Source organism: Typopeltis vanoorti, chromosome 7, assembly GCF_054136105.1.
Source record: "Typopeltis vanoorti isolate ZY-2024b chromosome 7, IOZ_Tvanoo_1.0, whole genome shotgun sequence".
NCBI classification, from domain to species: Eukaryota; Metazoa; Arthropoda; class Arachnida; order Uropygi; family Thelyphonidae; genus Typopeltis; species Typopeltis vanoorti.
The window spans coordinates 93,659,433-93,683,487 of NC_143555.1; the positions used below are offsets into that span (position 1 = coordinate 93,659,433).

General features: G+C 33.9%; 1 protein-coding gene across 1 annotated transcript in view; it reads left to right on the forward strand.

Moving 5' to 3' along the window:
- The first annotated feature begins 545 nt into the window (after nucleotides 1-545).
- The window catches only part of LOC150104871 (ras association domain-containing protein 10-like), a 100,799-nt gene continuing 77,289 nt past the window's right edge, over nucleotides 546-24,055 (forward strand). The window contains exon 1 of the mRNA XM_090395081.1: nucleotides 546-679. The gene's annotated coding sequence lies outside the window, so the exon portion shown is untranslated. The remainder of the gene's footprint in view (nucleotides 680-24,055) is intronic.

Consider the following 24,055-nt stretch of genomic DNA (forward strand, 5'->3'; position numbering starts at 1 on the left):
AGACAAGGCGTCGAGACGCACTCTTATGGAACGCTGACCACCCAGCGTTCCATGTAGCGTTGATTAGGTCGTCTTAACGAACAAGAGAGCGAGTCAAGACACCAACCAACAAAGCGAAACACGCATCATACAAAAAAAAAAAAAAAAAAAAAGAAAGAAAGAAAGAAGAAAAGAGAGATGAACAAAAGTGAAACCGAGTCCCGAGCTTGCTCGCGATAACGAACTAGCTCTCGCACACTGGCGAGAACAAGCATTCGCCTCATCTTTAAAAGCCTCCCGTAAGGTCGCCGTCATGTGACTACGGCGGCGAACCAATGGAGGAAGTTTCGCTAGTCGGTCGAAGCTCCTTGGTTTGCTTTGATGAGCTGACTTCCTCAGTGTCGACCGGACGCACGTGGTGGTGGTGGTAGAAGAACTGGGAAATCATGTGAATGAAAACGTTTCTTCGTAAACCTAAAGCTATCCCATCATACCCCTGTCTATCCCCCCCACCTTGTAGCCTCTCCTCCCCTCCCCCCTGAAGAAAACAACAAGGGGGTGGTGGCCGTTAGTTATATATCCATGCCTATTTAACACTTTCGGATATTTTGTGCTTGCTTGCTTCGTTCCAACAGGATTATGTGTAACGGCATCGGAGACGTCTGACACTATTGATCGACTTTAGCGGGGTCTATTCAAGGTGAGTATTCTCTAACCAATTTTCCGTAACGTATCTAGAGTGGATTTATTGACTTTTTCATGAGTTTCCCCCTCTCTAATCTTCAAGAACGCCATCTTCCGGTGGTGGGTAATATTTGCAAGATTGAACGACTACAACCTTCTCCTTGTCTCTTCCGCAGAAATATCCGTCACAGAGGCGACTCTAGATTTACACTCAGCAGGCCGCCCGCGGAATGAAAACACACACACACACGCACAGAGAGAGAGAGAGAGAGAGAGAGAGAGAGAGTGTGTGTGTGTGTGTGTGTGTGTGTAGCTCTCCTGATCAATGCAGTCACATCATGTAGGCGGGTCACGATTGGCATTCCTAATCTACCCGGCCTAACATAACCATGAGAAGGGAGGTCGAGATAGATTCAGGAGTACCTCCCACAGTGTGTGCGTTTGTCGTTTCCATGACGAAGTCTTCTTAAAGAGTCCATCGGATATAATACAATGTTTGGATCTTTATTGGCAAGATTTATTTTATCGTTGTTTTGCTTTTTAATTAAAGAATTTTTAGATTAATTCAAACAACACTCACAACACCATAATATTTTTGTTTAATTATGTAAATATAATACATCATTATCGTTATTGTCGAAGAGGAAAATTTATTCTTACGTTCCTGGAAGCATTTTACTTAGGATGAAACAAGTTAATAACTGTATGATTCATCAATTATTGAAACCTGTTTGCGATGTTATTTATTTGTCGGTTTTATTCATTTTTCATCGTGGTTCAGTGGGGGGGAAATAACTAATTAAATAAATAAAAATTAAATTTAAAAAAAAAATACTGAATTTCTTTCTTTTAAATTTTGCTTACTTCACAGCATATGATTTAGACGAGAGTAAAAGAACTTAAAAGAGAGTGTTGACCGTATGGATTACGTGTTTATCCCAGGTTACTATGAAAGTTCACTGTGAATTGTGTACTGTGTCAACCAACTCCTCATTTCTGTAAGCACACAACACGTGACAGCTTGTCAGTGACGCAACAACTCTGCAATAAAAAGGGAGAGATAGTGCAAAATAGAAAGATGAATGAGAGCAATTTAAGAACAGAGTGGACAAAAAAGAAACACATACACACATGCAGCCATAGAGAGCAACAGACAGAAAGAGATCACAAAATGTGGTAAACAGCATTTGCAAGCTGTTTAGTTGCAAAAGACATATTTATCCCAAAGAGAAATCACTCATGCGTAATTCACTACCTTCAGGGATTTTTTTCTTTTTACTTATTTTTGCATTCAGTGTGATGTTTACTCATAAGAGAATCACATTCTGTTGCTAGTCATGAAAGTTAAAAACAACTTAGATTTTTTTTTTTATCTTAAGGGGAAGAAAGGCGTTACAGTAATAGATATCTAGATAGAACCAGCTTCTTCCAGCAACGCCCTTTTAGCTAAGGAACAACGACCACGGCGCTTTAATGTACTTCTTCACACCCATTCTTTAGTAATAAGCTTCACTTGTAGGCAGCTGAAATAAATTTAAGATAGACTTGCTACAGAGTTAAAACCCCATGTTCAAAATTATGAAAATGATCAATGAAAATATGTTAGATGAACCGGCGAAATAGGATAAAAACAAAAACAAGAAAGATGAAATTAATAAATAAGATAAATAAGATAAAAATAAAAACAAGAAAATTAAATTAAAAAAGACCATAGATGAATTTCTTTAATTATTAGTCCTTTTCCAAAAAAAAAATATAAAATAATAAGAAATATATTTGAAAATTAACCAATTATGAAATTTAATTTATAATTGTTAAATTAGTATTAAATTAAAAAGAAGGTGTATTTATATAAAATCAATTTAATTTAAAAACTTTAAATTATTTTGTAAAATATTTTAGTATACAGTTTTATATTATAATTTAAAATATATTATTATAAAATAAACTCACTAAAAAATTTTAGTCAGTTTAAACTCACTTTAAACTCACTAAAATATACTTAAAAATCTTAATTCTAGGTAAAAAATAAAACAAGTTTCAGTGAATGAAATTAATCTCATTTATTAGTATTGATATCTAAAATACTTCTCCATTAAAAAATAAATAGAAAAAAATTAGTCATTTGGAAACAACTCATTTAATATACCAAAGGAATATTCATTTTAGAATTCTAGATAATAATAAGAACACCTAGGGTTAAAAATTTTATAAGCTTGGTTATTTAACTCCTAATCCCAAGTATGCAAACAATTAAGTTTGCGCCTGAAACATAGTTCAAGTCTAAAGATGGTACAACACCAGGGCAACTCATTGTAAAGGTGAGTAAAGCTCTGATCACTATTCTTAGTATTTTCCCATAATGTAAAGCATATCTCACTAAAAGATATATACTGCTATACATTATGGGTGGGGTCACTACCCAGACCGGTTTCAACCTTTTTTGAGGTCTCCTCAGTGAGTAGCTAGACCCTAAATACCAAGGTTTAGTAATACAGAGCTTTATCAACTTTACCTATAGAAGTTGCAACTTCAATTAATTAAGTTAGATTTAATTAATTAATTAATTAAGCCTTTTCTGAGGACTGAGGAAGCAAATCAAGCTTTGATGAATATTATATATATATATATATATAGTACCTAAGCTAGTTATCCGACCCCAAGATAAAATATTATCATTCTCCCTCTTTTATTTGTTTTAATGCATCTACAGAGTATAGTTCACATTGCATGATTACGCAATGGCTAAGTGATGAGAGCCATTTCGCCATTCTTTGACGGAGTTATTCTGTGCCTCTAGTTTTCTTAAATTAATTAAATCATCAAAGTCGTTTTCACTTGTCAACGTAATGAGAGAGCAGTAACATCCTTTTATATGTGAGACCTAGCATATAAAATGCTTTTTAATGTTCTTCTTTGTATAATATTAGTCAAGTTTATTGACTCTCAATCAGCCCTGTCGTGAAAATTATCACTAATTGTGCATCTCTGAAAGATACTTAGATGTTTACGAAAGAGTAAGAATGTAATAGGAGTTTTGAGATTTGCAGTTGATTCACCCTAATGATAAAGCATAAACTTCAGTAAAGATGTTTGTTTAAAAGGGCGTAAGCAGTTGTTACTAGGAAGGCTGTAAAATGCCAAGTACACGTTGCTTTGTAGTAATAACTTTGATCAGAATTGTGTGGCTCCTAATTTATAACAACACTCCTGCTCATAAAATTCTAATGCTGAAATAATTACGATGCTTACAGCTATTTCAATGCAGTTAAACATGCCTTCGTTAACTATGCAGTGATCTGAGCATTGGTAATTACTTTCGTGTTTATTACACATCGTTAGTTTGTGCAATATGCGATGTTCTTTTTGTGTAAAAATCAATTCTTTTCTTGTCAGGGTTCAGTCCTGTAAAAAAATGTGCGTTTCTCTTTTCTGTTAAAAATATGCACTCCTAAAAAGTCACGAAGTATTGGGATAGATAGTTCAGAATACTTCCATTTTATAGATAGATTAAAAAATATCCCTATCCAGTCATTTTTTTAGGAGCATAAAATTTTAAATAGTCAATCTCTTATATATGTATATAAGAAATAAGTAATAAGTAATATAATAAAATATTATATAAAATAAAAATATGCAATCTATTTGGGGTAATATGAAATATAAGAGCATGAAGTATGTCGGTCATATAATAAATATAAGTATTAAATCTATCATTGAGTGTATGAAATATATTTAATATAAAATTAAACATATTATATTTGTATTATATTAATTTTATATTAAATATTTGCTATTTAATATAAAATTGAATAGCAAATATTTAAAATGTTATAATATTATGTTATTAACAAAGCTTATTTTATACTAAAGAAGTTTTTTTTAATGTGAATCGCACCCACGCCAGGCTTCTACAAACCTTCTGTAGCTATTACGTATATTTATATAATAATTACGTATGTTTACAACACAACATAACACATAAATAAATATTTTTTTATTTAAAAAAAAAAAGATCCCGTTTATAAGAACATCATAATACGAATGCTGTGACTATATGGTTTTAGGTGATAGGAGTGCAAAGAATAGAGTGGCCAGCAGTCTCGATACGAACTATGTACAGCATAGCTGAGAAGTGATAGGACTTTGGTTGAGGCTTACACAAATACATCAACGACGTGTCCTGTCCCTAAGGCATTAATGTTTGTGCTAAGAAATTTGATAAAATACTCCCAACATCACCAACTTGTAGTGTTGCGACCTCACACGATGAATGCATTGATTTTTGCTGGTTGTCACCATACTCTACAGTTAGCAAAAGAACTTTGATTTGCCGGATCAAACAGTCTCTTTCCATCCTTCAACTGTTCAGAGTTGATGGTTTTGCTTGGGCTGATAAGACTGAAATGTATGTCAACTAAAAATGAAGTGGCCACTATACTCATCCTTGACAGAATCTCACTCATTTTAATTTCCAATACACTTCTACTTATCACTGTTATGCTGACTTGCTATTTGAGAGATTATTGCCGTCTTTTACATTGTAAAATATGAACTTTACATCAGCATCTCTTATCAACTGAACTGAACTTCAGCAGTTAGTCGGTAAGCACGATACTCTTTTGTTGATTGACTCAGATTCTATCATGTATAGGATACAAAGAATCTGTAAAAGGACTTTTCAATTGAAGGTGAGTTAGTCTCTTTAGTGAGGTTGTGATTCCTCTTTAGTTGAAATTATGATTGCATAATTCCAAATGTGTGTGTGTGTGTGTGTGTGTGTGTGTGTGTGTGTGTGTGTGTGTGTGTGTGTGTGTGTGTGTGTGTGTGTGTGTGTGTGTGTGTGTGTGTGTGTGTGTGTGTGTGTGTGTGTGTGTGTGTGTGTGTGTGTGTGTGTGTGTGTGTGTGTGTGTGTGTGTGTGTGTGTGTGTGTGTGTGTGTGTGTGTGTGTGTGATATAAAAATAACTCCTCTAAATCTATTTTATATTTTTTTTTATTCCCTTACCGAGTTCTAGAAATCAGTAAACAGCCATTCTGTACTGATAGTCATCACTGCATTTTAATAAATGGCTACGATAAGTGCACAGCAATCAGCTACTGCCATCTGGTATCTTAAAGCCTAATTAGTCTATTGTCTGAAAAAAAGTGGATATATATATATGATTTCTCAGTCAATTTTTTGGATTGACGAGGTTAAAAATCCGAGTTTCCAGGAATCTCATACAGAGATGGCTGTGGACTTACGTTTTTGCTCAAAAAACAGGAAATCAGCTAGAACACATCTAAATTTACAGACGTAATATACTGACTTCATAGCCTGAATTGCTTCAGTTGGAATTCTAAACGACTAACCATGTGGGAAAAAAATCCTACATGAGTGCACCAAATATCGACAAACTTGAACCATTTCAAGTTCGTCGACTAGAAGTCCCGCAAAAACTTCTAGTCGACGACTGATTCGAATCTATAACGGTCTTTCTGGTTGTCTAGGATGGGGTCAGCAACTACGAGCCACAGGATCTTTTCTATTTCTAGTCTGACTTTTTATTATTATATGATTGGAGAGTGAGGGATGATTTTTAAATAAATGTCCTGTCAGAATCATGAAATTGTCGTTTCACTGTCCAATGTTACGCACCCATGCTAATTCGCTTACTGCAAATTTGACAGCGTTTTGAATGCCACAGATCTCTGCAAACGTCCAAAATTTACGAGTTTACTTCGGTGACTATTAGCACATATTTGTACCATCATCACGTTAAAATATATTTCCAGATCTGAAATAATTAAACTTCGTTACAGATTCAGCCTTTGACGAACATTTGCAGCCGATTATAATGATTGCGAACACCAAATTTGAATCCCAATTAAGCGTTATTGTGTCGTAGAAAAATAATTCTACACTTCTCACTAATTTCCAAAAAAAAAAAAAAAAAAAAAAATCCTCTTTGTGCACAAGTTATACAGTATTCTGTAGTTTGTTAATAAAAGAGTGTTCCAATTATTCCATTACCACTTTGCCTTTATACTTCTCAATGAAATGTCATTCATATGTATGTTCATTAGATTAGACAGAAGACAGTCTTGCAAGGCACAAAACTCTAACAAGTCCTTATAAGGACTGGCTTAAAGGGGCGAAGCAAGAATGCTTTTCATCTTCCCCGTTATCTGTAGAGGACAGTGTAGGGATAAGGTGTTCTCGAGCTATTAAAGCTCTGATCATGGCAAGAGGATAACAGCAATAGCCGAGCCTCATTAAGAACTTCATTGGCTACAGCATTGCCATCCATTACCCTCCAAGGGATTGGATTGAATGAATCAATTACCGCATCTCACGGTCAATTGATTCCCCCACTCTAACAAGAGTGGAATTTCTTCTTTATTAATAGAATTAAATTTTAAAATTTAAATTGGTGTATTAAGTTTAAATAAAAAATCAGAAAAATTAAAAAAACAATTTTTTAATTTAAAAAATAAAATTAAATTAAAAGAAAAAATTAAAAGAATAAAAAAGAAAAAGAAAGAATTTTTAAAAATTTTCTTATCCTTATAAGGACTGGCTTAAAGGGGCGAAGCAAGAATGCTTTTCATCTTCCCCGTTATCTGTAGAGGACAGTGTAGGGATAAGGTCTTATTGAGCTATTAAAGCTCTGATCATGGCAGGAGGGTAACAGCAATAGCCGAGCCTCAGTTAGAACTTCATTGGCTACAGCATTGTCATCCATTATCCTCCAAGGATATTGGATTGAATGAATCAATCACCGCATCTAACGGTTGATAAATTCTCACATCAGGGTCTCCCTAAAATTTTCTTTACTCGTCGTTTTTTATATTAAATATCTATATGTGAAAAATAAAATAGTGTGATTTTATTTATAAAATAATTATTCTAGTACAAGAATTTTTGTAAATTTAAATAACTTTATCGTGATTAGAATAAAGAAATGCATAGAAGTTCTTAAAAGTATGTAATTTATAATCCCATAAATTGGCAGCATTATGAAGAATCTTCCTTTTTAAAATCTTTCTACATCTCAAAAGAAAGAAAAAAATAGTATTCTACTATTGTCAAGTGAATCTTTTCACCGAATTTGTTTGTATGAAGTTGAATATAAGAATATGAATCCGCAGATGTAAACTTCTCATTGATGTTAACCTCTATCGCTGAACCCACATTAATATGCCTCTATTCCAGCAGACAAACTCTGTACTCATATATTTTTGTCGATACTAGCAAAGAAATCATGGAGAATATGTATTATTTCCAAATAACATTGTTGGCAGAAGGTATATATCAACCATGCTGCACCTCTACTCGCTTCAACAAAGCACTGTCTAATCCATCGTACCGCGAGCTAGAATAATATGCGTCAGTGAACTTGGGTTCTTTTGATGCCACTACAATTTATCATAATCCATCACAAGCGGACTCACTGTCATCACCTGGAAATACAGTATCGGCGTAGGGAGACGAAAGGTTATAAAATTTTGTGAGTTTATTTTTGTGCAAGAGGGTGTCTTACACCCAGTTAAGCTATTATCAGTTTCTGGATTAGAGTGTGTCTTGGAAGTAATCTTGGGTTATTGTTTTTGTAATGCCAGAAATCCTCTTGTTGATTATTGTTTGGATGAGATATACGTTACTGCAAAAGCATGATAATTTTCCAGACATCGTACTCCAAAGATAAAATAAATTCACGACATTTGGAATGCATCTTTACTATTTATGATTGTTGTTGTTGTTGTTTTCTGCCGATTTCTATATCCTCTTTCTTAAAATAAAAAAAAAAAAAAATCTTAAAAAAATATACAAGTAAACATGCACGTACATGTTGATTCAAAATAACTTGTGTTACTCTTCATAAAATCCATTGTTTTTATCTAATTAATATAACTGGCAATCAATCTAAATTTACTAATTTAGATTTACTAAATTTACAATCAATCTAAAGCAAATGAATTAACAATGAATTTTTAACTATGTAAGTTATATTTTAATTCACGCCGGGTTTTTTTTTTTTTTTTTTAGACAAATGCGTGTATATTTCTACGTGTATATAGTTACACTGCGCAGGTCTAGTATAGTCATGTGGTCACTGGTTGGCTTGCGTAAATTTCACAAAACAACGGTTCAGTAAAGTTATGTTCCCATAATCTGACAATTGTGTTGCGCATGCGTAACCTTAGCAGTTTAAGTTGACTTAAATTTAGCGTCGTTCAAGGCGTGTCTTATCATATGACCGTAGGTAAGGGGTCAGTAAACACTACATTGTCAGGTTCGTTAATAGTCTGTTAGAGTACGCAGCTTCCTGTAAGCGTCCATGAGTTTTTTCAATTTTTTTTTTTGCTCCGTTGCAGATTTAAACATACTTGGAAAACGAAGAACAGGAATACTTTATAATCAGCATATACCAAAAATTGTCATTTTCTTATAATAAAAATAATAATTGCACTAATTAGATGAATTGTCTACAAAATCTTAAGTCCAGCAGCAAATGCAGAGGTGCAATTATTAATTGAATATATTTATACCAATTAAGAGTACAGGAGAAAAAAAAAACTTCTAATTGATATAACACTTAAGAGTATAGACAATATCTCGCTTATTAACTAAAGCATATAGAAGGGGTTAAATGTTCTCTAAATGCATGGAATACAATGAGTCACAAATTCAGATTATAGCATATGACTTGATTATAACATTGATAACACTTCATTATAACAATTTCATGAGCACTGCACTTAAAAATCCAAGTGAAATATCATTAATACTTTACTTTTGTCATAAGGTATTTATTATTGACGATGCATTTTGAACATCTGCGTTTAAAATATTATCACATTAGTTAGCTATATAACTATAGCTATATAACTATATATATATATATATATACATACATGGTGATAACAATTAATTATGCATAGTTCTTATAAGAACTGGGCGATGGACTGAGTCCTTGCCTCTTTACCGCGTCATCTGAATGAAGAAAATCTGTGTGGATGGAGTGTTATTGAGCTAAAAGGCTCTAGTCATGACTGGGTAACGGCTATAGCCGAGCCTCAGTTAAAACTTCATTGGTTACAGCATTGCCATTTGTTATCCTAGATTAATTATGCATATTAATTTATATTATCATATTATATACATACATGGTGATAACAATTAATTATGCATAGTTCTTATAAGAACTGGGCGATGGACTGAGTCCTTGACTCTTTACCCCATCATCTGAATGAAGAAAATCTGTGTGGATGGAGTGTTATTGAGCTAAAAGGCTCTAGTCATGACTGGGTAACGGCTATAGCCGAGCCTCAGTTAAAACTTCATTGGTTACAGCATTGCCATTTGTTATCCTAGATTAATTATGCATATTAATTTATATTATCATATTATATTTAACTTATATATTTAATATATTTATGTATATATTTAATTAACTGTAATCTAAATAATTTTTAAATTATATTATACAAAATATAATTTTAAGAAATAATATAATAGATAACATTAAATTATATATTTGCTTTTACTTTATAAGAAAAATAAACATATTTTAAACTATATGCTTTCAACTACTCATATATGTATGAATGTAAATATATCGAAAAAGCAATTTCTTCAGAAACGTGCCAAGAATATATGTTTTTTTTTTCTTAATTATTAATAAATTCGTAGATGCATTTAGTTGTTAGTTTTTCATTTGAAATTCTTTCTGTTTAAGCCGAAGGCAGTCATTTTAAGCAGTATTCGGAATCTTCCACAGTGGCATCTATCATCGGTTTTGCATTTTGATTAAAGTAGTTCTCATGCAGACCACGTGGAGGTATTAGGTCCTTCCCTTCGCATTAAACACACACACACACCGAACTTTTAAAAAAAAAAAGTGCATCTGCAGCAACCCAGAGAGGTCTTACTCCATCTTAAGGCACCGCCAAGACGGAATAACGTCTTTGAAAAGGTCAACCGCCGCTACAGAAAGTAGACAGGTCACTTGCAAGTTACCTTCGTGAGTGGGGCAGCGAGGAAACCGATAGAGGTGGTGAAGACACGCTTTTCGTGAGCATTATATTCTCTTCTGCTCCGCATTGTGAATAATTTAAAACACACACACACACAGAGAGAGAGAGAGAGAGAATGAGGACAATGATGTTAAGTTAGGCCTAATTTTAATGCATTAATCTTCGTGCTATGACAGCGTTTGCATCACTCTAGAAATAACTTAATAGCTTTGAACTGCATGGACAGAGAGAGAGAGAGAGAGAGAGAGAGAGAGAGAGAGAGAGAGATGAATAACCAGTTGGACATAATGAGGATTTTGTTATTATCTTTTGTACGTCTCGTTATATCTGTTGAAATGACTTCAGATAATTATAAAGTCTTCTTAATGTATTGCATGAGGATACTGGAAAAACATAATTATTAAATTGAAACATAGATTTTTACTTTACCTACTTTCATAATCATTTAATGCTTTAAAAATGAAAATTTTCATTTTTCATTTCACTTTCATCATTCAACAGGTCAAAGATAAGATAAATGCAAGATACGAAACATCTCAACTTAGAACTACGGGGTCAAATGCCTTTTCTATAACCCATTATCATTATCGCTATAAAACGAGTCGCGTAAAACATTCGAAGGCAATTAGATGAGTCCTAAATAACTTACTTTAAATTCTTGGGCGCACATCTGATTAAAAAAAAAAAAAAAACTATGTGTGTGTGTGTGTAATTGGTGTGGTTTTATTGTACTGATGTTTTACATACAATAGACTGACTAGTAGTGATATATTGCAAATTCCTCCGAGTCCAAACTTCATTAACCCTAACAGATAAAAAATACCAATAAGCACCCTGCACCCGGAAACATAATCTTGGGCTGTTGCCCTTTGACACCCCCCTTTTTGTTGGTAATTACTTATAATAATACTACTCGGATCACTGACGTAGATACATTATTAATTGCACGTCTCTTAATATTCACAGCTTCGGTTTTGTATCCCACCAGACTTCTTATCTGGTCTTCTAATATAACCCCTGAAGCAGGTGAAGCCGCAAGAGAGAAAGAAAGAGAGAGAGAGAGAGAGAGAGCGAATCATCAGTTGTGGTAAAAGTCGACCCAGTCATCAATGTCTTTGGAAAGTTGGTGTTGTCATAGGTACTCATGAACTGGTTCTTTTCGGCTCCTTGACGTCTCCCAGCCGATTACGAACAAACAAACGAACACACTAATACCCCCCCCCCCCTTTTTCCGAACATAGACAAACACACACATGAACGCACGCAATCTTCTTCTTTCAGCGCTGTTAAGTAAAGCTTAAGGGCAGACGAAAAAGAGTTTAACACCACAACGAAGCGATCGTGGCTGCCCGCAGGAACACCCCTCTCACGATCGGGCTTTACTGGATGTCACAAGTTCACCCGTAGGCGACGGTCTTTTGGTCTAATCACAAAGCTTGCAAGCGATGCCGCCGATGCACTCTCCAGATTCAAAGCGGCAAAAATCTGTGACGGCGGCCACCGCGGACCGGCCACCAAAAAGACAACGTACGGGGAGAAAGAAGAAGCAGCAGCTTTGGGGGTCGTGATCCGAAGACCGCCTCGGTAGAATGCTTCGGCGGCTGACCTCATGGATGCACACTGTCGATCTGGCGTACGTTTTTTTTTTTTTTTTTAAAAAAAATTGCCCCTTCCTGCTTTTCGTTTCACGATTTTCAGGACTAACCCATAAATAAATCCGTCTCGCAGCTGCTAAACGCTGTCTGCCCGAGCGCTTTCATTCCCAACGAACTCCCCCCCTCCCCCCCTTCACAAGATGTCGGCTATAACTAGGTCTGTTGACCTTTCAATTTACGCTGGCGAAGTACATAATGATCAGAATACTTTGAAGGCTTTTAGAAGTTTTTTAAAAAAATAGGAATATCTTTTGAATTCGTAGAAATGAGGAAAAATAAAATTTTGCAAGCCCTAAACAGTATAAATTAGCCAATTAAATCTGTAAATTGTAATAGAAAGTTACAATTCTAGATGGCACTGTTGGCTAGCTGTCATGGAAACCATTACATGAAAGAAATCGGCAATTTTAAGAAGCGAATAAATATCAAAATTAGACAAGTGAAGAGTTTCAAATCCTAGATGGCGCGCTTAGTGAGTCGTCATGGAAACGATTGAATGAAAGAAATAAACGATTCCTAAAATTTAGGATACAATTGTTTTATGCTGTGCGTTATTGTTAATAAACATGCTAATGAATATCGTCGAAATGATACTGAGAACAAATGAATATAATTTCATTCGGCTTATAATAACAGACTACGTGTAATGTTCCACTGCTGATGACAAGGAATATCAAAATATCTTTCTCTCTGAACAAGAGTATTCAGTGTCCAGTTCGATTAATCGAAATTTCCCTAAGGCGATAGGGAAGTGTAATGAAGGACCTTAACCCAAGAAACCTGAAGACTTTCATACCTCACGTTACGTCATTCTCAACCACTTCAAAGAGCCCGAGGTGCAACGTGTAGAGAAAGTCGGGAAGAGGGAAGGAAAGAAAAAGAAGAAAAAAAAAAAAGAAAGAAAGAAAAAAGGGGTATGTATACGCCTCGTGATGTTTAAACTCAGCCGCACCCAGGTAGAGCTGATGGCGGCAGGTTGGAAGGTAGTGATCGGTTCTTGACCACCCGGCTGGCCAAGGTCGGGCATTCCCTGTAGTTCATTGCCGGACGATTGCAAAGGTCAGCGCACGGGGATGTTGATTGTTAACAAGGTCGTCTGTTTGGTTTATGGAAACGTCCAGTGTTTAAATCAGCAGAAAAGTAGGTGACTCCACTTTCTCTGCATTTATCATTGCTTTATTTTCTTCATTTACTTTAATTCTCGAGTTACTTCCATCTTGATGGTGTCAGTAACGTAGAATGCAGCTGAATAAAATTTGTTTTTATGCCTGCTTAAATCAAACAGAAATAATGATACGTAAATCCAGTTAAGTAAGGGGTTCCATCATTTGTTTGATGAACGTCAGTCATTCATCAAACAAATGATTCTATTTAGAATATTTAGTCGAACCACTCCTCATGTCCAGCATTATTAAATTAAAATATCATATTATATTATCAAAATTAAATTAAAATATCATTCAAAATATTTTCGTACATACATACAAACATATGAACGACTAGTATATTGCATTTTATTCTATATGTATACAGGAAAACCTCGCTTAACGCGATTAATTAATCGATCAATTAATGCGCGTTAAGCGATTACAGTAAACATTAGGAATAATTATAATTCACTATCAGTTGTCGTCGATTTGGGGGGGAATGCAGTATAATCTATATTAGAGGATAAAATCATCAAAATTAATAAAAATCAATTGCTTAAATTTTTATTTAATGTCTAAACATTTAATTGAGCTACTTTTTTACAAAAAAAATTTAAGTAAAGATGTTTCAATCGTGCTCGACTTTTTCATCTTGATAAAGCGATCACCATAGCTGGTGATCGCTTTATCAAGATTTCGGCGGACTTCGAAGCTTCGTTCCATATCAGGATCAGCATCAAACAATATTTCCTTAGAATGCTCAATGTGATTAAAAACTAGCTCAAGTTCTATTACAGTTAGCTTCTTAGTCGTAATATTCTCTTTTTTATTCGCACTCCTTTTCTTCTTCTACTTCTTCTTCATATGCACGCTGTTCTTCTAGTTGAAGATCATTGTCGCTTAACTGTTCTGAATGGGAATCGAGCAAGTTTCGCATAATCTTCGTTATCCACTTCATGAAATCCAAGTTATTTTCCAATTGTGCTGATTTCTTTAATAATGTTAGATCTTGGATTTTGTGCACGATAAACTAACATAGGCTTGAATTTAAAGTCGCCTTCTGCATTGCCGCGTAATAAAAGCGTAAGACAATCTTTAGATACTTTGTATCCTGGTTGAGATGCTTCAGTTTTAGCTAGGAAAGTTTTTGTTGTGAACGCTTCCAAAAGAGACCCAATTTCGTCGACGTTGTATATTTGCCGATCGTCATAATCACCCTCCTCATTTATCATTTGCAATTCTTCAGGAAACTTAGCCGCAGAATCATTATCAGCACTAGCAGATTCCCTAGTTATTCTTACGTTACGCAGTCCAACTTGTTCCCTGTACTAAGAGGTATTCTTTTTTGGTTCTAATCCTCAATCCAGAGTGATAGAAGACACTCCATCTCGATCATTAAATGGTTTCTATTTCGAGTGATTTGCATGCTTAAAGAAGCAGTAGCAACTTTTCCTTTTCTTTATATTCTTTGCTCTTATTTAACATAGTCCAAACTGTAGACTCGCTGTATCCCAGGTCTCGCACAATCATTGTATTACTAGCGCCACTTTCATGTCTCTTAATGACTTCCAGCTTTTCCATTCGCTGCCGATTGGCGACAAAAAAATTCGCGTAACGTCAAAAAATCGCGTTAACTAATTAATCACTCACTTAAAGCTGGAAAGAGTATCATTTTTACTCTATGGCGCTAACTGATTATCGCCCATATCGAATTCGCGTTAACTGAGGTTTTCTTGTATATGTTGAAATGAGAATATATTTGCTTTATTTTATAGATTCAATCTCAAATAGGAAGAATAGCTTTAGAGACCAGATAAAGGTTCCTTATGACGGGAGTCAAACCCAGGTCTTTCCTACCAAAGGACTTCGTCTTATACTGACTGAGCTACGGAGGCACAGCAGACTTAGAACTGTGTGTAATATTTTAGTATTCGAGTACTGTTAAAAATTACTGGTAGAAAAAAATTTTTAAAAATCCTCTAACATCTTTTATTCCCTGAAAGTTAAGTAGGTAGAGCTCCTTTAGCACTAACTATTTTTATAAATTGGTAGGTAATCCTTCTGAATTCTTTGTGATCTACTGATAGTTGAGTTGACCGTTAATAATTTTGAGGACTTCATGGAGAGAGTATGGCAAACACTTAGAGTTATCTTGTGTTTTTAAACGCTAATACTGTATGAAAGCCTAAAGCTATTATTTTCTGTACTGCTGTTATTACCTAGTGGATTTTTCTGAGCTGCAGGGTTAAAAACTGAAGCGTACGTGTGGAAAATTCTACTTATCTATGTTAAAGATAGACTGACTCGAGAACCGGCTGAAAAAAGAGGCCCAGAAAAAATTCCACTAGCCTCGACCCTTCCATCATATGGCCTAACCTTATGAAAACTGAAAACCATGCCATAAGGCTACACAGGCACCACTGATAGAAACATTTACAGAAAATTTCTTTTTAATTCTGTGTGCAAGTTTCGACTGTTTAGAACAAATATCTATTATAGTTTTTTTTATTTTTACATTATTATTCCAAAAGTGGCGCAAAGTCGCTGAACGAAATCTCAATAACTGTAGATAAAACCTGTTAATTACATACATTTTAGTGCAATCTTGGATCGAATAAATTAATAACATTCTCTAAGTGAAACAACTGTGTAATAGTTTTTATATATATATATATATATATATATATATATTGGCTACAGCATTGCCATCCGTTACCCTGGATTCACCTGTTTCAACATACATAATATATTAATAGTCCTTATAAGGACTAGCTTAAAGGGGAGAAGCAAGAATGCTTTTCATCTTCCCCGTTATTTGTACAGGACAGTGTAAGGATAAGGTGTTATTGAGCAATTAAAGCTCTGATCATGGCAGGAGGGTAATAGCAATAGCCGAGCCTCAGTTAGAACTTCATTGGCTACAGCATTGCCATCCATTACCCTCCAAGGGTATTTTGGATTCGATAAAAATCCAAATACCATTAATATGTTAATATCAATACAATTTTTCTTATATAAATATCCATACAAAATTTATTTTGGTGTATTAATTTGGTGGCAAACATATGAGTATCGTTAAATTATTAAATTAATTTATATTAAAATATATTTGTTATGTATTTCTTAATAAAAATTTCTTAAAATTTTTATTAAGAAATAAAATAAGAAATAAGGAAAATTAACTTAATACTCAAAATAGTTAGATAAGAATCTCATGTTCAAAATCTGTTTTACTATATTATTATTATTATTATTATTATTATTATTATTACTTGTAGTATTTGACACCTCCAGGGAATCCAAAGACGTATCGACGGAGGGCACCTCCCTCATATGCGCTGTATGAAAAAAAAAAATAATAATAATAAATAAATAAAATACTGAATCAGGAAAAGAAAACCTATTCAGAAATTGGAAACTTAACCTTGTATTCAGCACCATTCTCGTTCAAGCAACGATTATTAAGCCGAAAGAAAAAAAAATTAACGAAATTATTAATGAAAATAAAAATAATAACTGCACCTGTGATTATAGACAATTTAGCCACTATTCTTGTACATTGGATAGAGTATGGTAACATCCGGGCTCTTGTAAGTTGATTTCTTTTTTTTTTTTTTTTATTTTAACGGCTGAGCTAGCAAGAAAAGAACTTTAATCACTTTAGCCTTTTGTATTAAAGATAACCCCTAGGCTTTCATTGTTCTACATCCCAGTAGGGTTGCGTGAATCGAATAAATGGCGTACGAAAGATTTAAAAAATATGAAGTTGCCGAACAAAAATGCGAAAACAAAATTATAAAAAAAAAATAAAATAAAATAAAATAAAAAAGCGAGATAGACCAAGACAAGTATGTTGGCCGAACAAATTAGGACAAGAAAGGTCAATAAATGGAATATTAGCATAAATAAAATAAAGTAAATGCCCTGTAAATGTAACAACATATGCATATGGCCTCAATTTATTCTTTTTACCCTAAACATTAATGATCATTATGTGCGAAATATTTTTTTCTCAAGTTATTATTTATTATTTTTAGTAACAGTCATTATTAGTTTTTTTTATTAACAGTCATTATTTGCGATGTATATTGTCATTATTTTTTTAGAAATATATTAATATTAAATTAAATATTTCGGTCATTTGATTACTTTCTAATTATGGTAGTCTTGTAGGCTTGCGATCACTTCTGCTGTTGATAAAATAAATGCTCTATTGTTCTTGAAACTGATATGAAGTGTGATTGCATTTCAAAGAATGGTATAGAAATGGGACAGTAAGAGAAATTAATTATCTCGGAACTTTAAAATCCATTGTGGATGCGGTTTTTATGATATCATATCCGTTAAACCTAATCACAATGCAGTAAATACTAACTTCTTTTTTTAAATTACACCACGTCGAAGCAGAAAATGACCTTCACCTCATCTTCCGTTTCAAGCTCTTATTATGAGAATCAACCTCTGGAACGAAAAATTTCTACTATCTAGATGTCATATGCCATGCTTGGCCGAAAACATAAATAACTTTACGTATATGTTATTAAAAAATAAACCAGCTGGTAATTTAGGCCTAACCAAACGCAGACATTACTTGTAGTATTAGGGCAGTAGTTTAAATAGTTCATTAATTATTTTCTTCAAGGAAGATATACCTCACAGAACTGATAATATTTTAGTAAATAGACCACGTCTAAAAGATAACGAATCCTATACCGACATTTACCTCGTTTAAATGAGAGACATTATAGTTTTGATTCTAAGAAACTGCAGACTGATTTTTATTGGGGTTAGCAATAAATGTATTGACTGGGCTGCTAGAGAGTTAACAAGATATTATTAATTTACTTCCAATCAATGTTGCGTGTTAGTAAAATAGTGAGGTATGGGGACCTGGCTACCCCCCCCCCCCAGGGCCGCTGTATTTTACGGCACTCAGTGACATTGTGACCCTTAGCTATTCCAATTCTAACAAACGGTGATCTGTTCGTAGAATTCTAGACTCATTATCTTTACGGAGAGATGAATTAAGAGGATATAATTCGACAACTGGTTTGACATAAACATCTAAAACTGAAATTAACTGAATTTTGTAGTAAATTAAAAGATACTTTGAAAATTTCAAAGTATCTTTTAATTTTTTTTTTAAAATTTTTATTCGTAAATTATACTTAAATATAATTTAACTTTATCTGCTTAATATTATTTGGATTAATTTAAATATCATTAAGTTATTCATAAAGTCTCAAAACACCATCATAAATTAATTATAATTTATAATATATAACTGCATACATTATTTAAAACAGAAAAATCCTGTGTGATGACCGGATAAGAATAGCCCCACTGTAGCCCATGCATGTCGTCCGAGGCGACTAAAATGGATACCCAGGGAGGGTAATGGATGTCAATGCTGTAGCTAATGAAGTTTGAACTGAGGCTCGGCTATTGCTGTTACCCTCCTATCATGATCAGAGCTTATAGAACTATAATACCCCATCTATACATTTTTTTCAACAGTGCATGGGAAGCATTTAAAAACACTTAACTGATGCAATATCAGAATGTTTGAAGAATAAATAGGGTAGGAGTCAAAGGATGTGTAATCTTATTAAGCAAGATATTTGTAAGAATAGGATAATGTAGAAGGAATACCGTGTGCATAAGGATAATATCAGTTATGAACAGTCACATCTGTTGTACGGAAAGCTACGTCTGAAGATGAAAAGAAACTGGCTCAGCAAGCTAAAGACAACTCACAAGAATTCTATCGATATACTGCAAGAAACTCTTCTGAATACAGATGGTTGAGGAAAAAGATGGCAAATGAGGTTGTTCAACTAATGAGCGCCCGTTATGCTAAAAGCTATCGACGTGGTGTATGCAACATTGAATTCACTGCTACCTCTTTGCTGGATGAAGAAACACACGTACGAGAATATGAAGAGGAGGTATTAGAGCTGTTACACACTCTGAATAAGAATTCAGCAATAGGGACCGATGGGATATCAGCAGGGGTGCTAAAACAGTATTCAGCTGGACTGGCTATTCCTTTGAAGAAGCTATATAAGTTAAGTCTCAGAACAGGGTAGATTCTACAGGAATGGAAAGGATGTATGCTAATCCCATTGTATAAGGGTGGTGCAAAGATCGGTGTATCCAACTATCGACCAATCAGTATCTCAGGAGTGTTGGTGAAGATTTTGGAAAAATTGGTTAGGGATAGCATTCAGAAATGGGTTAACATTGAATCTCTACTTTGCAACGAACAGCATCGGTTTACTAAGGGAAGGTCATGTTTTAGCGACTTGCTCACATTCAATAATAATGTTAGCATTGAACTAGACAAGGGGAATGGATTCACCATGATAATTTTGGATTTTGCAAAGTCTTTTGACAGAATACAGCATGGCAGACTGCTGCATAAATTGGAGAAAATGGGTTTGGGTTATAGAATGTTAGCATGGATATGAGGATGGCTGACTGACAGATATCAAAAAGTTGTATACGGGGGATGTGAGTCTCCAAGATTTAAGGTAACCAGTGGTGTACACTGTTATTCAATCTGTATATTAATGATATTGGAAAATTTGACAAGCAACATACAGCTATTTGCTGATGATGCAAAGATAGGTAGAGTAATCAGGAATGCTGCTTATATGCAGTACTTGCAAAATGATTTGAATAGGCTGGAATTGTGGGCATGGGAAAATGGGTGTCAGTTCAATGTTAGTAAATGTAAAGTCATTCACTTCGGCGTGATTAGATATCCAATGTCGTATTGGTGGGATTATGCTAGAAGAAACTAATGATGCTAGGGATCTTGGAGTGTTAATAGATAGGAAGTTGAAGTTCAGGAGCCATGCAAAGGTTGCAAATACAACTCAAAAGATAATCGCAACGCTGAAACGAACGTTCGCGTGTAAGGATGTTATTTTGCCTCTTTACAAGGTCTTGATAAGGCCTCACTTGGACTATTGTGCGCAGGTCAGGTCTCCTGGTTTCCGTTGGGATCCTGATATATTGGAGAGAGTGCAAAGGCGTGTGCTAAAAATGATATTCGGATTGTGGAATACTGATTATGAAGAAAGATTGAGAATTTGTAGGCTGCAGACACTACAAACTGGAGAAATATTCTTCTTATGATTGAGACTTATAAATTTCTGAAACGGCCATACAGGATTTCAGTTCAGGGCATCCTTGGAATGCCGCTAAGAAGGGGATGTGGGCTAGATTTTCCCTCTCATAGAGTGGTGTGTGATTGGAACGGATTGTCATTGTGTGTGTGTGTGTGTGTGTGTGTGTGTGTGTGTGTGTGTGTGTGTGCGTGCGCGCGCGCGCGCAAGCAGTGTAAATGAATTCAAGAACCAGTATGATAGCATGTAGTATGTGGCTTCCCTCGATGAATCGCTGACTTCCTAGAGTTCTTTAATAATAATAATAATAATAATAATAATAATAATAATAATAATAATAATAATAATAATAATAATAATAATAATAATATTATTATTAATAATAATAATAATAATAATAATAATAATAATAATATTCTACATGGTGGCCTATAAGTCACGAAGAGATTTAACCATTTAATAACTTTTATTTGTTAATTATTTTTATTTATTTATTTATTTTATTATAATGAAATACAGAAACTGCAGACTTTTTTTTTTTTATCAGTGACTTCCATTTACAGATTCACAAATACGGACCGTTTGTATGGCATGTTCCATGACAATTAATGTTTTTGGCTGCAGCGCCCTAATTTCTGCACGAATGTTCTCTTTCAGTGGTTGCATTGATTGTCTAGGGCTTGTTCTCATAACACCTTTTCCTTTAGGTATCCTTATAGGAGAAGTCGGGAGCTGTCAGATCTGGAGAAAATGATGGCCAATTAATTGTACATCTTCGCAGAATTGTTCATTTGTAAAATATGCGTTTTAAGAGTTCCATTTTGGCTTTAGTGGAATGGGCAATGGCTCCATCTTGCTGAAACCACATTTTGGATCTGTCCTCTATCTTAAAGTGTACAAAATTTTCAATCACGGCTCGATATTCCTCTCCTGCATTACCGCCATCATCTTGACAGAATTAAGGGGACCAGAGAAAGAGGAAAACCTTCAAGAGGAAACATTTCTGATATTAAAATGTCGGCAATATACTCTTTGCCTTAGAATAATCGAATGCTGAATATCAAAATAAAATTGCAAAATTTTGGTTGGTTGTTAGGTTGTGAACTTTTCCTTGATTAATTTCCCAAATGTTCTTTAGACTATCTGAAAAAAATAAAATGAAAAAATTAATAATAAAAAAATTGTTCACATTTTAAACCATTCATGACTAATAGAAGACCCTTTATATAGATACTATATAATAAATGATAAATAAATTATATATTTAAAACAGAAAAAAAAAAAAAAAAAAATATATATATATATATATATATATATATATATATATACTGCATATACGCTTAATTACACCTGTTTTAAAATTAAGTAAATCAATTTAATTTATAAATAATTTTTTATACTTTTGTTTATGATAATATATGATATAATTTGATAACATTTATATATATATATATAATTTAATTAAGGTAATATAAACATATGTTCATACTGCCTTACAATAAATGTATAATTTATTTAAATTATAAATATATAATGTCAATTTTAGGCTAGTGCTACCTTAATTATATATGAGAAACACAAGCTATGGCAAGATCGTTGACCTAGATATCTTCACCATCTCCTCTTTATGCAAACATGCTTTCACTTCATAACCGAACAAAGCACAAATATTATTTCAGTAATCAAAAGCAAAAATAATTATTTCTAAAGTGCACATATCAGAGGCATGCTAAAGTCTCGTGCGGTTAGCCTTAAATTAGGACATCTATTATGTTTAAACACTACAATAAAAGACGCCCGGTAACTGAACAATACCGAAGTATTTAGTATGACAGGAGTGGTTTTAAGAGTAGAAGAATAAAAGGTTGAATTGACCTCAAAACTAACTACACGTCTTCTGGTGTTTTCTGTTAATCTCAACGGAGTTCTTATTAGGAAGGGAGTACACTGTATATTCATCTAGGATAGTCCTTTTCGTGTTCGTTTTGCGAATTAATTGGGGCTAAAGTAGGCCGACACGCTATGCAATAGAAATTTAATTTTGTAGTTCAAGTCAGCCTTTCGTCTATAGCTTAACACGGAAGAACAGTTGAAAGATCTCGTTTATCTAAATAACTGTAATTAACGATTGAAATCCACAAAAAAAAAAAAGGAAAAAAAATCATATAAACTGTGCTTCTAAGAAGTGTCTAAAATGTCATTGACTTTTATAAAAAGAGAATATAAAAAAGAGAAAGGAAACAGGGTGGTATAATATTTCTGAAGCAATAGAAATCGATGACATAGTTTTGTCTAAAATAACTCTTAGCCCAGAGACCTTTTTCCGAATTGGCAATCCATTTACTAACGCGAATATTCACCTTCGCATTCTGAATCAGAATAGTCATGTTGGAGAAGACTGGTGTAAATTACATAAAAACCACTTCAAGAACCAATCTTCCGGTCTTCTTCTTTGTCATAAACTCTCACACAAAATACCCATCCTGTGAAAAAATTATGCAACAAATATGCAATAGTAATGTTTCATAAAAAATGGACAATATCATTTTTCAGGTTAGGCTCAATGGCCTGTCACGGTCAAGCAACTTGTTACTTTTGAAACCTAATGAATTGTCTGATAGGGCAATTAATCTTGTCTAATCTATGACTGTAAATTGTATTGTGTGTTCTGACCGATTTGCCTGTTTTGTGGGATGAGTAACCGGGTTTTTGGGAGGAAAAAAAAAACTGCCACTTCCATAAGCATCTCCCTTATGAAGGTGACATGCTTGTTCCCTCTCTTAATCTGGACTTTTCAATTGAAGGTGATACCTTCCACCTTCAGTTGAAACGTCCTGATAAAGGTTCTGGAATAGGATTCGAACCCAGGCTTTTTCACGCAAAGGAGGTCGTCAATACCAATTGAGCTACGGAAGCTTCATATAAAGTAAAATATATTATTTATTTAACAATGTATCGTTATTATAAATAAGTTTATCAAATATAATAGTAATTTGTTTATTCAATAATTAAAATTATGGAATAAATACTGAAATACTTTATTTATTATATTTTATTTGATGTGTACCTGCCTCGTCTTAAGATGACGACGTCCATAATGACAGATTGACAGCAGAATGACCTTAAATTCTTCAGCCGCCGACTGGGTGAACTTTTTTCTAGCCACTTTTCTTCTTTCGATTTTTCTAGTTAGACATCGATCTTTAACAAGAATCAAGTTTTTCCTTCGAGAAGAAATTCATACTTTTAACCTCGCAACTCCAAAAAATCAACGGTATTTCTCTCACGATTTCACACAAGAACACAGTGAGAATTAATAACATGAAATGGCACACACATACAAGGATCTGAATGCCACATCCTGGTATGTACTTTGGTTTATCCATGCTGCCTGTAGATTGTCCTAATCCCTAAAAAAATAAAAATAAAAAATAA